At 41.8% G+C, this 15,255-nt stretch overlaps 1 protein-coding gene across 1 annotated transcript in view; it reads right to left on the bottom strand.

Moving 5' to 3' along the window:
* Positions 1-15,255, bottom strand: part of DACH1 (dachshund family transcription factor 1) — a 653,381-nt gene that overhangs the window by 213,221 nt on the left and 424,905 nt on the right. The gene's annotated exons all lie outside the window — the stretch shown is intronic.

Raw genomic sequence — 15,255 nt, 5'->3', positions numbered from 1 at the left:
AACACACACACAGTTTGTCAATAGGTCTGGTGAGAAAAATGCCCTGTCCCTTTAAATAGAGGCTTCCAGGGCAGGGAGATAAATAAAATCACCTGGTAATTAACATCCTAATAAGACTCTGTTAAAGGGGCAGGGCTTTTTTTCCTCCAGGCCTGCTGGCAACTCTAACAGCCCAAATCTTCCAAAACTACAGCAACCTCCATTCATTACAATTGGCCTAGACTGCCCCAAACAGACTAATGACTAATGCCATTTGATGGCTATTGCATAGTCTTCTCAAAAGTTTGCTGTAAAGTGTCTTAGAAGAAATGGTTGAATTCCATAAAAAAAAAATCACAGTAGAGGCTGGTCATCTCTGCCCATCTATCCCAAGCTGGCTGCCATTTCTCTAAAAACAGAGGGGTTAGGAGAGTCTTGTGAACAAAATGTATTAAGGTACAAATATTGCAGTGTGGGAGACTGGAGGGGAGGCTGATGCAAACTGCTAGTGGAAGTGGGGGGAGTGATTCCCCAATTGTCCCTCATCATTGCAGCGCCCCATGCTGTAGTGGATCCCAGAGGATTTTTCAATCTGAACAGCAAACTGCTTGGAAAACTGGAAGGTGAGGAAAGCTGTACTTTGCCGACTCTTTCCATTAACTTCTCTGCTGGATCCAATCCAATATCACTGTTGGTAAACAATTTTAAAAATCATGCTTCACTATAAAACATTATACTGTTGTGGCCTTTTTATTATCCATGCAACGGTCACCTCAAGGTTGGACTACTGTAATGCCCTCTACATGGGGCTGCCCCTGTGCCGAACCCGGAAGTTGCAGGTAGTGCAGAATGCCGCCGGCCAGCTGTTATTAGGGCTCCCCAGGTGGGAGCACATTCAGCCGGTGCTCCGGGGACTGCACTGGCTGCCAATAATATACCGGGTTCGGTAGAAGGTGCTGGTTATTACCTTTAAAGCCGTATATGGCCTGGGACCTGCCTACCTTAGGGACTGTCTCGCCCTACATGTTCCCCAGAGAATGCTTAGATCTGGTTCTGAGAATCTACTAACAATCCCCGGGCCGAAGGAGGTCCGTATGAAGTCAACCAGGGACAGGGCCTTTTCGAACCAGCTACCGGAAGAGGGAGGGCCCTGCGGGACCTTGGGTAGTTCCGCAGGGCCTGTAAGACAGTCCTCTTCCGGTTGGCATATACCGGTACCTGAAAAACCCCAAAGGAAGGTTGTCGGCTAGCACATTGATAGATCGTTTTCTTGTTTTAACTGCTGTAAACTATTTAATGTATTTTAATATTCATTAATCTTATTGTTAGAATTTTATGTTGTGAGCCACCCTCAGTGGGGAGGGCGGGATATAAATCGAATAAAATGAAATGAAAATTATGTACCGCTATAAAAGACACAATTTTTGTTGCTTTTTTTAAAAAAAATGTGGCCTGTTTAACTAAACCTCAGAGGCACTAATTGGAAAGACTCTCGTGTGTTGATGTGGAAATATGTCAACCAGTACCATTTGGCAGAAGGCGGTTCTGTAGGAGAGGATTGAGAGGATGGTTAACTGGCAGATGATGTTGTACGGGCAAGCTGGGGTGATTAACAGAGGCCTGCGATCTTGGGGTTGGGGGAGACTGAAGTATTTCTCTATCTTAAGAACCATCATTGCTTCCTGTGGGGAAGGAATAGATATTATTGGGATACAGGATAATTCCAAATTTGCAGCAAACTGAAATTGCAAGCAAGGTTGTCAGGATAATTCCTTTTGCAATTGTCTAAATTAGTTTTGGAAGATTGGATGGCTGGGAATTGGAAATATTTTATTATCAACCTACGATATCATATTGTATCGTACAGTCTAACTTCTGGAGTTTATTGTTAGCTCAGAAATTGTATTATTGCGTTTCATTTTGCAGGTTATAACGTTTGAATGCTTAATCATTGTCTGTGAAAAAAGATGAACAAGCTGAAGCAACCATTTCTCAATGTTAATTCTTGCTAATAATCTCACCAATTTATTACAGATAAATTGGACTAGACAAGCCTTTGCTTTATATGCAGCAGCAAATTTGGGGAACTGGATGGTTTATGTTGTCAAACTTTTAAAATAAAATGCTTTGAAAATGCGTGAATCATTTAAAGCAGCGGAATGCATGAGGAGTTGTGTGTGATAAGTAGAGCACTAAAGTAATTGTCCCAGTTCTTCAGGCCTTCTGCTTAGAGAATTAGAATTCCAACATGAAAAGGAAGGTCACAGATCTGCCAGTCACAAAACATTTTTTTAAAAATCACATACTTTGGACAACAACCATTTTCACTTTTACATATAAACATTTTACATATTGGTAATAATCCAGCAAGGAGCACCATGGCACAGAGTGGTAAACTGCAGTACTGCAGTCCAAGCTCTGCTCACAACCAATCCCAGCGGAATCTGGGTTCAGGCAGCCGGCTCAGGGTTGACTCAGCTTTCCATCCTTCCAAGGTTGGTAAAATGAGAACCCAGCTTGCTGGAGGGAAAGTGTAGATGACAGGGAAAGGCAATGAAAAAGCATCCCGTAAAAAGTGTCCCAAGAAAACGTTGTGATGTGACATCACTTCATGGATCCATAAAGACCAGATGCTTGCACCTTTACCTTTAATAATCCAGTAATTGCAAAACAATGCAAATACTTTTTAAAACATTTAATTCACAGGACAATCCTATGCTGCTTCACTCGCATGGAAGTGTGACTGAATGTCAAGAGAATTGTTCTCATGTAATTGTGCACAGAATTCTAACGCTTGATAAATTAAAAGACAGAACATGAATGGGTTTTCGTGTTTCAGGGATGAGCCCACAGTCTGCTGGGTTGCCAGCTCTGGGTTGGGAAATACCTGGAGACTTTGGGGTGGAGCCTGAGGAGGGCGAGATTTGGGTAGGGGCAGGACCTCATCAGGATATTATGTCATAGAGACCAGTCTCCGCAGCAGACATTTTCTCTAAGGGAAAAGATATATGTCATCTGACAATCAGCTCTATCTCCATGTGATTTCCAGGCCCCAGCTGGAGATTGGCAACATTTTACCCTCCATGAAATAGTCACAGCTAGTTTCTCCTCTCCCCTCAACATTCCCTCTTGCATGAAATTCAGTTCACAAAACAGATAAGTTTTTTTAAGTCCAGAAGAAATGTTTAATTTATTAATATTTTATCCATTAATTAGGGCATCTGTGAGGCTAAAGAGAGCATACAGTCAAAGTGGGCAGCCATGTTGGTCTGACACAGTAGAACAAATTAGGAGTCAAGTTTCACCTTTAAGACCAACAAAGTTTTATTCAGAATGTACCCTATCCCCTCGTCCGAAGAAGTATACATGCATACAAAAGCTTACATTCTGAATAAAGCTTTGTTGGTCTTAAAGGTGCTTTTTTGACTCCTACTTTGTGCTTAAAGGAGCACTCTTTCTGCCCATCATCCCCGCTCCACTCCTGCAAATTTCTTCTGTAGCTAGGGTTGCTAGCCTCCAGGTGGCACCTGGAGATCTCCCACAATTACAGCTAATCTCCAGACAATCAAGATCAGTTCTGGAGAAAATGGCTGCTCTGGAGGGTGGACTCTATGGCATTATACCCTACTGAAGGTCCTCCCCTCCTCTCCCCGAAACCCCTGGTTCCACCCACTGAAATCTCTAGGTATTTTCCAGCCCAGAGCTGGCAACCCTATGTCCCAGAGAGCTGTGTATTTTTTTTTCCTGGCTGCTGATGGTGTCCCAATCACTCACTCTGTATAGCAATATAATACTGGTTTGTTAAGATTGAAGAGCCCTGTGGCGCAGAGTGTTTGTGTTTCAAACAATTTTATTAGTAACATATGGTAATAAATTTCAATTTCTTACATCATTAATAATTACTTTTTTAAATCTATCCCATATATTACTTTCTACCCTCCTCCCCCTGTTACCTGACCTCCGCTGGTGTTATATACTTAAAATCTTAATATTAAAGGTACCCTTAATTAATAAGAACCAAAATTAATATCCTCCTCCCTCTTATACTTAGTCATTATCAAAAATTATCCAATGTCCTTTTATTTTCCACTCTTTTTCTATGTATCTTCTAAATTTTTCCCACTCCATCTTAAATACTTCTAAATCATAGTCTCTTAAGGTTCTTGTTAACTTGTCCACTTCACTCCATGTCATAACTTTTACAATCCAATCCCATTTCTCTAGGGGTTTTTTTGCTTCCACAACTGCTCATACAATGTCCTAGCATCTGAGAGCAAGTACCAGATTAAAATTCTCTATTCTTTTGGAAATTTTTCCCTTTGTAATCCCAACAGAAAAGTCTCTGCAACTTTGTTAAATTCGTATCCCAAGATCTTAGAAATCTCTTGTTGAATCATCTGCCAATACTTTTTCGCTCTTTCACAAGTCCACCACATATGGTAGAAAGAAGCTTCATGTTTTTTACATTTCCAACATCTGTCTGGCATCTTATTGTTCATCTTTACCAACTTTTTAGGAGTAATATACCATCTGTAAATCATCTTAAAACAATTTTCTTTAATACTCTGACATGTTGAGAGTTTCATAGAGTTCTTCCACAAATATTCCCATGTGTCCATCTGTATTTCTTTATTTACATTAATTGCCCACTTAACTATTTGAGATTTCATTATTTCATCTTCCGCAGACCATTTTAAAAGTAACATAGATTTTCAAAATTAATTTTTCATTATCTCCAAGCAGAACTTTTTCCATTTCTGTTTGTTCTTGTCTTATTCCTTCAGTTTTAACATCGCTTTCCACCAAACTTTTTATTTGTTGCATTTGAAACCAATCATATTTATTATTCAACTCTTCAGCAGTTTTCAATTCTATTTTACCGCTTTGTATTTTTAGTAATTGGTTATATGACATCCCTTTATCCTCTCCAGTTTCAGCTGTTATTGTTATTACTTCTGCTGGCACTATCCATAGTGGTTTTCTCTCATCGCCATATTTCTTGTACTTCATCCAAATATTTAGTAGATTATTTCTTATATAATGGTGAGAAAAAAAACCATCCGACTTTTTATTTCCATAGTACATATAAGCGTGCCAGCGAATTTATTTCCATGACCTTCCAACGTTAAAAGTTTTTTATTCAACAGCATCACCCAATCTTTTATCCACACTAGACAAACTGCTTCAAGATATAATCTTAAATCTGGTAGTTGAATCCTCCTCTTTCTTTAGCATCTGTTAAAACTTTCATTTTAATCCTTGGTTTTTTCCCGGCCCATACAAATTCTGAAATCTTTCTTTGCCATTTATTAAATTGTTTACTGTCTTTCATAATCGGAATAGTTTGAAACAAATACATTATTATCAGCAAAATGTTCATCTTAACTGCAGCTATTCTACCAAGCAATGACAAATTAAGCTTGTTCCATTTTATCATATCTTCGTCCATTTTACGCCATAACTTTTCATAATTGTTTTTAAACAGATCAATATTCTTCATTGTTTTTTCCACGCCCAAATATTTTACTTTAGGGGTAACTTCACATCCCGTTAATCTCTGCAATTCCTTTTGTTTACTTACTTGCATATTTTTACACAAAATTTTTGACTTTTCTTTATTAACATAAAGTCCCGCCAATTCTCCAAAATCTTGTATTTTGGCTAACAACAAAGGTGTTACTTGCATAGGATTTTCATTTACAAACATTATATCATCTGCAAATGCTCTATATTTATAGGAAAATCCTTTAATTCTCGTTCCTTCAATTTCTTCATCATCTCGTATTTGTAGTAATAAGATTTCAAGAGCCATTATAAACAACAATGGTTAAAGTGGACAACCTTGCCTTGTACCTTTGCTGATTGTCATTTCTTCTGTAAGATCTGCATTTATACATAACCTTGCACGTTGTTCAGTATAAATTGCTTTTATTATTCTTATAAAGTTTTCCCCCAATTTTATTTTCTCCATTACTGCAAACATAAAGTCCCAATTCAAATTATCAAAGGCTTTCTCTGCGTCCGCAAAGAATAATGCAACTTCCTTCTCTGGATGTCTTTCATAGTATTCTACAATATTTACAGCAGTTCTAATATTGTCTCTTATTTGCCTTTTAGGGAGAAAACCCGCTTGGTCTTCCTTTATAAAGTTTATTAGATATTGTTTAAGCCGTTCTGCTAAGTTTTTTGTCTAAAAGTTATAATCATTGTTTAATAATGAGATTGGTCTATAGTTCTTTACATTAGTGACATCTCTATCTTCCTTTGGAATCAACGGAATTATGGCTTCCTTTCATGTTTTTGGTATTTTCCCATTTATTCTTATCACATTCATTAATTTTTGAAGTTTCGGTATTAATTCTTCTTTAAATGTTTTAAAAAATTTTGCCGTAAATCCATCTGGTCCAGGTGCCTTTCCAATTTTCATTGCATTAATCGCTACTTCAATTTCTATTTTTTTCAATTGGATCATTCAAAACTTTTTCCATATAATCAGTTAAGGGTGCTATTTTAATCTTCTGCAAATACGCTTCTACTATTCCTATTTTTTTTTATCCAATGAAACGTTGCCTTTCTTTTTTGTGGTGAATTTAGTCCATTTACATTCCAAGATATCAATTTGTAATCCATTATGGTGCAAATTCTTTATTTTCTTCATAAAATCTAGGCAGTTCCTGTGTATTTGTGATTGTAATCCTTTTCCCTTGAAGTTCAAAGCTCAAACCTTCAGGTATTATCCATCTGTACCTCATTCCATTGTCATGTAATTTTTCTGTCAATTTTTTATATGCTTTTCTATCAGTTAGCACTTGTCTTGGTAGTTCTTTCATAATTCTTATTCTACTGCCTCCCACTATCAATGACTTCTCAAAGTTTTTATTCATGATCTTTCCCACCATTTCTTTTGTCATAAATCTTATGACCACATCTCTTGGCAGATTGTTCTTTTTTGCATAGTCATACATATTTCTATTCCCTTCAGGAACTTCCTCCAAAAATTCTGCAATTATTTTTATTATATATTCTTTCAGGTCTGATTCTTCATCTTCAGGTACACCTCTCAGACGGATCTGAGTTTCCATCAGTTTGCAGTCATGAATTGTCACTTTTTCTTGTAATTTTAACAAGGTGGAGTCATGTGTTTTCACTCTCTCTTCCACTTCTTGTACTTTCTTTGTTATTACCACAGTGTCATTTCTGAGATTCTCTATTTCTTTTTTTAATTCTTTTTTTGAGTTCCGGGGTTGGAAAATGATAAGCTGAGTTGCTTTCCCTAATAGGGCAGGCTGGCACTTCTGTTCAGGGTAGTAAAAGGCAAATTAATGCCTTTTACTAGAGAATTGTCCAAGATATGCACAGATACTTTGAGGAGACTTACCTTGGCTGAAAGGGAGTCCCGAGGGGGGGGAGGGGGCTCCTTTGAGAGATCTCCAGAGAGAAGTTGCATATTCATTGTCTGCAGAAGTTTCCAGAGTCATCAATTTGGCATAAGCTCAACAGGATCCAAAACTTCTTTTACAATTTTAAACATCTAATCTACAAAGGACTGGTGTTGATTTGGATAAACTACGTAAAAAAGGTATTGATTGCTATCTCTTCATTCCGGGACTAATCAAAGTTAAACAAAACAAAAGTAAAAGGTGGGAGTTGGAAATACTGAAAGCCTGAAAGGAGAAGATAAGGGGCTAAATTTGAACTTTGTAAACTTAAAAGAGAGTGTTAAAAGAAGAAAGGAATTTATTGTTTAATCTATCTGTGGTTGAGGAGGCAGCCCCATCGTTACAGAGATATCGTGAGATTTCTCTACCAGTGAAATGAGATTTGAAGGCAAGAAAAGCAGGAAGTATTGGAGGAAGAAGAAGGAAGTCAACGAAGTAAACAGCCTACTCTAGGATTATAATACCAGAGAGAAACATTGGTGGCCATTGTTGTTGGAAGGACTAAGTTTTAACAACGTTTTTAAAGTGACTGGGACATTAAAAATTGGTGGAGTTACAGTTTTGGCAATTAAAAATTACTACTGTTGGATAGTAGCTAAGAAGATTTGAACTGGTTAAAGGGAAAAAAGAATTTTTTTTTAAAGTGAAGCAAAAGTTGCGACTGCCATTTTGGGAGAAATAAAAGCTTTAAACATTAATATCTGAGCCTCGGAGGCTCAGAGGACAGTGAAATTGGGTGCATTGGAAAGGGCAAGCTTCACTTTATCAAACCTGATGATTCAAATTTAATTTGGTGAGATCAAAATTTTTTATCTTTTTTTACATGTCAGACCCGAAACAAACTCGTGCTCGGTCTGCTTCAATAGAGAAAATGCAAGCCCAATTAGATGCAATGGAAGCTAGGATAATGAAGGGGGTGAAAGAAATGATAACTGCCTCTAAAAAAGAAATAAGAAAGGATATTGAGGACTGTGGTGCAGAGTGTTAAAGCTGCAGTACTGCAGTCCTAAGTTCTGCTCATGACCTGAGTTCGATCCCCGGCGAAAGCTGGGTTTTCAGGTAGCTGGCTCGAAGTTAACTCAGCCTTCCATCCTTCCGAGGTCGGTAAAATGAGTCCCCAGCTTGCTGGGGGAAAAGTGTAAATGACTGGGGAAGGCAATGGCAAACCACCTGGTAAAAAGTTTGTCATGAAAATATTGTGAAAGCAGCGTCACCCCAGAGTCGGAAACAACTGGTGCTTGCACAGGGGACTTTTCCTTTCTTTTTTCTTGTTAAGATTAGGTCAGTCAGTGTAATTGCATATTTGCAGAATATTAATAGAAGTAACCACGATATTATATCCAACCAAAGTTCCTCTTCTCCCCAACCTCTGTCCTCCCCAGACTTCAAACCCTCCCCCCAAACCTCCAGGTATTTCCTAACCTAGAGCTGGCAACCCTGTCTGTACCTCTGGCTGGTTTCCCCAAATCTCCCAAATGTGGAAGAAACAAGGAACATTATACAATAAAATAAGTTGTATTCAATATTGAGGCTTTAGGGAGGAAAGTTTAGAAGGAGGGGAAATTCAAAGAACTGGAAGGTGGGGCTTTCTCTGGGAAAGGGGCTCTGAAACATGTTGTTGTTCCAGCTGAAAACAGTAAAGTTCATAGGGATGGGCTGTGGCTCAGGGGAGGGGTCATGGCTCAGTGACAGAACATCTGTTTGGTATACAGAAGGACCCAGGTTCAATCCCGGGCATCTCCAATTGAAGTACCTGGCAGTACGTGATATGAAAGACCTCTGCTGGAGATCCTGGAGAGCTGCTGCCAGACTGAGTAGACAATACTGACTTTGATGGACCAAGGACCAAGGGTCTGATTCAGTACAAGGAAGCTTTAAAAGTGTTCATGGTGACATATCATTAAAAATCCCTCCAGCCAAACAACCCCTCACCCTTTGTCCTTCTGAGATCTCAAAGGGTAGTTCAGATCAGTGTTGCCTCTAATAATAATAATAATAATAATAATAATAATAATAAATTTATTCTTATATCCCGCCCTCCCCCACCGAAGCGTGCTCAGGGCGGCTCACATGACATGGTTTACACCATGATTACACTAAAATCCATCAATACATTAAAACAATTAAAATAGTTAGATACAATTCAGATTAAGTTAACTAACAATTAAAATGTATCAAATATAAATTAAATTAAAGTGCCACAGTTCAGAATGTGTATAGGATGGCTAGGCATCATCTTCGGGTGCCATCTTAAATGCAAGTTGACAGAGGATGGTTTTGCAAGCCCTGCAAAATTGATTTAGGGCTCGCACCTCCTCTGGTAGTTGGTTCTCTAAGCTGAGATAGTGTGAGCTAGCTCACAGATTTTTAGCCTCCAGCTCACACATTTTTGTCTTAGCTCAGGAAGAAGCACACTAATTTATGCAGTAGCTCACATCTTTAATGCCAGTGGCTCACAAAGTAGAATTTTTGCTCACAAGACTCTGCAGCTTAGAGGGAGCATTGGTTCTGATCCACATGGTCTCCATTAAGATGGGCTTGGAGCTAAGCCATTGTAATAGTGGCTCAATTGCTGTAAAATTTCCACCACATGAGATTATGTTCAGGGGACTACGGCCAGTTAAGGAGGACAAGCTCAGGAATGATCAGAAAAAAACTCACAGTAACAGCCTAAACATTGATAGGGGTTTTTTTTCAACCACAGAAGTTTCATTGAAAGCTGTCAAAGAACCAAAAAGAAAACATACAGACACTTCTGAAATTAGGAGACATGTACAGGAAAAGGTAGGGTGCCAACATGGCTCCTATGTAGGTTCATGGCCTTCATGAACAGGCTCACCATGAAATCAGTCATAGAGCTGAGATGGCCTTTAAACTGACAAACCTAGTAACTTTTCAAAAGCGTATCATGGTGAACGTAGATGTAACGCCACAACTGAATACAGATTGAAGTGCTCCTAAACCTGCTGGGGTTGCCAGGACCTACTCAGGATACATCTGGGAACTTTGGGGGTGGAGCCAGTAGCAAGGGTGTGACAAGCACAAATGAACTCTGAAGGGAGCTCCGACCATCACATTTAAAGGGACCACGCTCCTTTTAAATGTCTTCCCTGTATTGGAAATAGTGAAGAGCGGGGGCATCTTCTCTTGGGCACATAGAATTGAAATCCCTGGTCCAACCTTTTGGAAATGTGGGGCTTTGTTTGAGGAGAGGTGCCATATGTTACGCTGAAAAATTGGTGCATCTACCTCAAATAACAGTCCGCCTGTCCCCATATACCCATGGATCGATTTTCCATTACACCCTATGGGGACTGGTCTCCATTGGGTATAATGGAGTGCCCAGCAGACATTCCCCCCCCCCCTGCAGCGAGGGAAGAGCCTCCAAATCAGGGGACCCCCTGCCCCCAGCCGGGGATTTGCAAGCCTACTGAAACAGATCCAACATATAGGAGCCAACAGATCGCCCTAAGAAGTTCTGCACTTGTAAAGTGCCAAAAAGCTTTAACTTACTTATGACCCCCTTGTAGGATGTCCAAGGCAAGAAATGTTCAGAGGTGATTTCCCATTGCCTGCCACTGTGTAGCAACCCTGGACTTGTCCCCCACCCATCCCTGCTTAGCTTCCACTATCTGACAAGATGAGGTTAGCCTAGGCCAGGGGTCCTCAAACTTTTCAAATAGGGGGCCAGTTCACTGTCCCTCAGACTGTTGGAGGGCCGGACTGCCGTTACTGTACAAGGCCGCGGGCCGTCAGTTCTCTGTCTTCTGCATCTCTCTACCTTCCCCACACCACACACCCTGGCCTGGGAACTCACCTCACCTCGGTATCACCTCACACTCTGTCTCCGCCGCCTCAGCCCAGTGCCGGAAGTGTGCGTTGCTAACGCGAGTTTAGGTCGAACGTCACTTCCGGTATGATTTTGCCATAACCCGGCGGGCCGCATAAACGTCCTCAGTGGGCCACATCTGGCCCGCGGGCCGTAGTTTGAGGACCCCTGGCCTAGGCCAACCAGATTAGAGCTAGAAGTTCTGGCACATTTCAGAGAAACGAGCTGCAGCAATGGCTGCAGCAACAGCACTTTCTTTCAAATTGACACTTCAGGTTTAACACTACATTTCTGTGGAGCTGGTTCTCTTGACACACTGCTTGTATACTGAACTTCTCATTGTCACTTGCAAAAAAAAAAAAAACCCTCCAAAGTATTCTGCTGAAGCTGGTACATTTTGCATAATTTAATTAATTTATGGTTTTGAAAACCTAATTTCCGTTCAATCTAAAGCAAACAGCTACTAAGAGGGTGCACTACAGCACCGAGGGATATCAGGTGTCCAAGCTCTTAAGCCTATTACAAAGAGTTGACAGCCACTGATGGAAACTCCAAAAAACCATAAGCCTCAGGCCTAGCTACAAAGACGAAAAAGGAAGGAAATGTTTATTAATGCTTTTAAAAAAACACACCGGTGTCAGAATGAAGGTAAGTACTGAACATTATTTATCCAATAATTATGTTCTCTGTTTATGCTGAATTTAATAGTTCAAGATTATGTACCGAGAATAAAGTAACACATGGCTTTTTTATATAACATTGGGGAAAAGTACCCTTGCTTGAACAAAAAAAAAAACCAACGCAAGGTCTGTTGCCTCCTTCTTGCCTGTGATATGTTTTCCGATCCATGCTAGGATACAGGAACAAAAAACTAATAATGTGATGAATGGGCTCAATATTCAGGCAGCTTTTCAAAGGATTATCCTAGAAATTCCACCTACAAGTCTTGCACTCTGAGAGCTGTATTTTAACTTCACATTTAGAAACATTTGTAATTGTTTCTAAAACAAGTAACATGAATCTCCACTCCTACCTTTCAGCAATTTCTAACCACTTGGGATTGTCATTTTCAACTTCTGATCTCAACAATAACAAGCAGGATTTCTTATAAATACTGACACCTTATGAGTGGCTACCGGACTAACGGTATGCAGTCTGGAATACTCAAGATGACAGTTTCACTGGGAATGTGGTAGCAACAGCAGCGGGCTGCTCTGAATTAATCTAGTGTTTTGGAGTCATCTCAATCCCATTTATATAACCTCTTCAATGAGAAGGTTAAATCTCACTGGGTGTGCAGAAGGTGCCAGGACTCAAGTTTTTACTGCTACTGTTCAATTTCCTATAATGCTCCTTTTCTAACAGTTAGCTCAAAGAGAAAAAAATCCCCACCATAATTTCACACACACACCCCGCCTGCAGCCACCTGAAATTTGAAATTAAAATTATGCATGGACCTTCTTGTGATCTAAAATGCTCCTCTGAAGCCCAGTTAGGGTCCCCAACCTCCAGGTGGGGCCTGGAGATCTCCTGGAATTACAACTAATCTCCAGGCACAGAGCTCCTTTCTCCTGGAGAAAATGGCTGTTTTGAAGGATGGCGTCTATAGCATTGTACCTTGGTGGGGAGGGCAGGGTCCTCCAGGCCCTGCTCTCTCCAGGTTTCACCCCCTAATCTCAATCTCCCCCCAACCATCGTTTCTACCCTTTAGCACTTGAGTGAGTCTGTCTTGTTTACCCAGGTAGTAGTAGTAGTAGTAGTAACAATAACAACAACAACAATTTGGTCATGTCCTGACTACAGGTGAAATGGAGTATGTATGGTTTATTTGTTGTTTTTAATGCTTACTAAGGGAAGGGCTGTGGCTCAGTGGTAAAGCATCTGCTTGGAAGGCAAAGTGTCCCAGTGACTGGTGTCCCTGTAGGCTTCCCAACCCTCCCGCTCTGGCGGGGGACCCCAGGATTTCCACCCTCTTCCCCCGCTCCCCAAAAAAACAGAAGCGGGGGGAGGGGGGAAACGGCGCCGGGGTGCCCCTCCTTTCCCCTCTCCTAAGACTTCACAGGGACAGTTGACCCTTACAGGGGCAGCGGCAGCCCGTCCCTGATTGGATGGGGGTATGGCAAAAGGGGGGCGGGGAGAAACCGCATAGGAAAAGGCGCTCGCCTCACCAAGCCTCGCCTCTGCGGCGTGAGGCGCTCCCCGGCCCCACCTACTAAATCGCCGCTCTCTTTTCCACCTCCCTCCGCCGGCGCCACCTCCTCTCAGCGACTGGAGCGCGAGGAAGGGAAGGGGGGGGAGAGAGAGAGGAGAGCGTTCCGTTGCCAAGGAGACGCGGATTGTTTGCTGTCCCTGCCGCCGCCGCGAGGCTCTTCTCCCTTCGAACTTTTGCGGCCGGTGGGGGCGCGCGAGGTTCTTTCGCCTCCATCTCCCCGCGGCAACGAAGCTGGACAGCCGGCGGGAGTGGCGAGGGTGAGGGGAGCCCCCTTTCTCGTGGTGGTGGCGGGGGGGAAGTGTCCCTTTAAATGTGATGGCCAGAACTCCCTTGGAGTTCAATTCTGCTTATCAAACCCTTGCTCCTGGCTCCGCCCCCAATGTCTTCTGGCTCCACCCCTAAAGTCTCGTGGCTCCACCCCCAAAGTCCCCAGATATTTCTTGAATTGGACTTGGCAACCCTATGTCCCTGACAGCACTAGTTTAAAAGATCAGGTGGAAGGTGATACAAAAGATCTCTACTGAGATTTCGAAAAGCTACTATCAGTGAGAACGGACAATTCTGACCATGAGTTTATGGCAGCTTCTGATGTTTATGGCCCTTTCTGCATCAAGTCTCTTCCCTGATTTTCACAGAACTCACACTGGAATGAGATTAATTTGGTTCTATTACTTTCATTCTGCTTATACAAGTCTTCTACTGTATTTTTAATTCTCCACAGATTATGCATTCTGCATATTGAATTGTTTGATGCGCACGTTGCTTGAGCTATCAGTCAGTTGCAGCACTCCCCTTTCATGCTCTCTCACTCTTCCTTTCCCCCCTCAGCGCACCACCGTGTTTTTCCCTACTCTCCTTGCACCCCTCTGTATTTCGCCACTCATTTCAACCCCCACCCCTCACCCCAAGGTAACTCAAGAGTGACCATGCAGGTGCATGTAGAGTGGAAAAAGGTACAGAAAGAGACATGCTGTTTGGGAGAAATGGGGGAGGAGCTATCAGTTGGTCACAGTCCTCCCATTTCACACTCTCTCACTCTTCCTCTCCCCCCCAGAACACCGCCAATGCACCTTTTCCTTCCTTCTCCCACTGCTCCATAGCACGTCACTCATTCCAACCCCCAAATGGTAACTTTAGAGCGAGCATGTGGGTGCTTGTGGAGTGGGAAAGTAATTACGCATGAATGAGTGGTGAGTCAGTGAGCATCAGAATTACACCTAGTGTTGGTTGCTTAACAAATGTGAGAAAAAGGAGGGTGAAGGAGGAGTATGGGTGGGGTCAAATGACCCGGCGGAAAAGTACATATAAACTATTATGGTCCGAATTTGAGGAGGAAAGGGAAATACTCCTCTGGAAAACCACTTTTGAAATGGTGGACATACAATGGAGGGAAAGTGGGATGACTGCTGAATGCTTGAAAACAGATGTAGAAGGAAAAATAAAATCCGACAGGAGAGGGCAGTGAGCATGGGGGTTGTCATGATCCTGGGCCTAGTAAGGTCTGCAGGCCCCAGGGAGGCCTGCCTAGGAGTTACATTTCCCAGGATCTCTTCTGCCCCTCTGATTGGGTGGCAAGGTTTTGGCAGGAAACTTGCCCAGAGAGGGGTGGGGCCTGGGAGGAGGACATAAAAAGGCCAAGCCCAGGCAGGGGGTGTTCCTTTCCTGGAAAGCTGAGCTGGAGGCAGGCTGTAGCCTAGAGAGCTTGCATCAGGGGAAAGTTCCCTTACCCAAGGAGTAAGTGCTGGTTATTAGAGTAGGGAGTGTATAGATAAACGCATCAGGGCTTTTTGTTTATT

The sequence above is a fragment of the Heteronotia binoei genome, chromosome 3, assembly GCF_032191835.1.
Source record: "Heteronotia binoei isolate CCM8104 ecotype False Entrance Well chromosome 3, APGP_CSIRO_Hbin_v1, whole genome shotgun sequence".
Taxonomy (NCBI): Eukaryota; Metazoa; Chordata; class Lepidosauria; order Squamata; family Gekkonidae; genus Heteronotia; species Heteronotia binoei.
The sequence above is the reverse complement of the archived record's forward strand: the minus strand, read 5'-3'. Positions and strand labels throughout refer to the sequence as shown.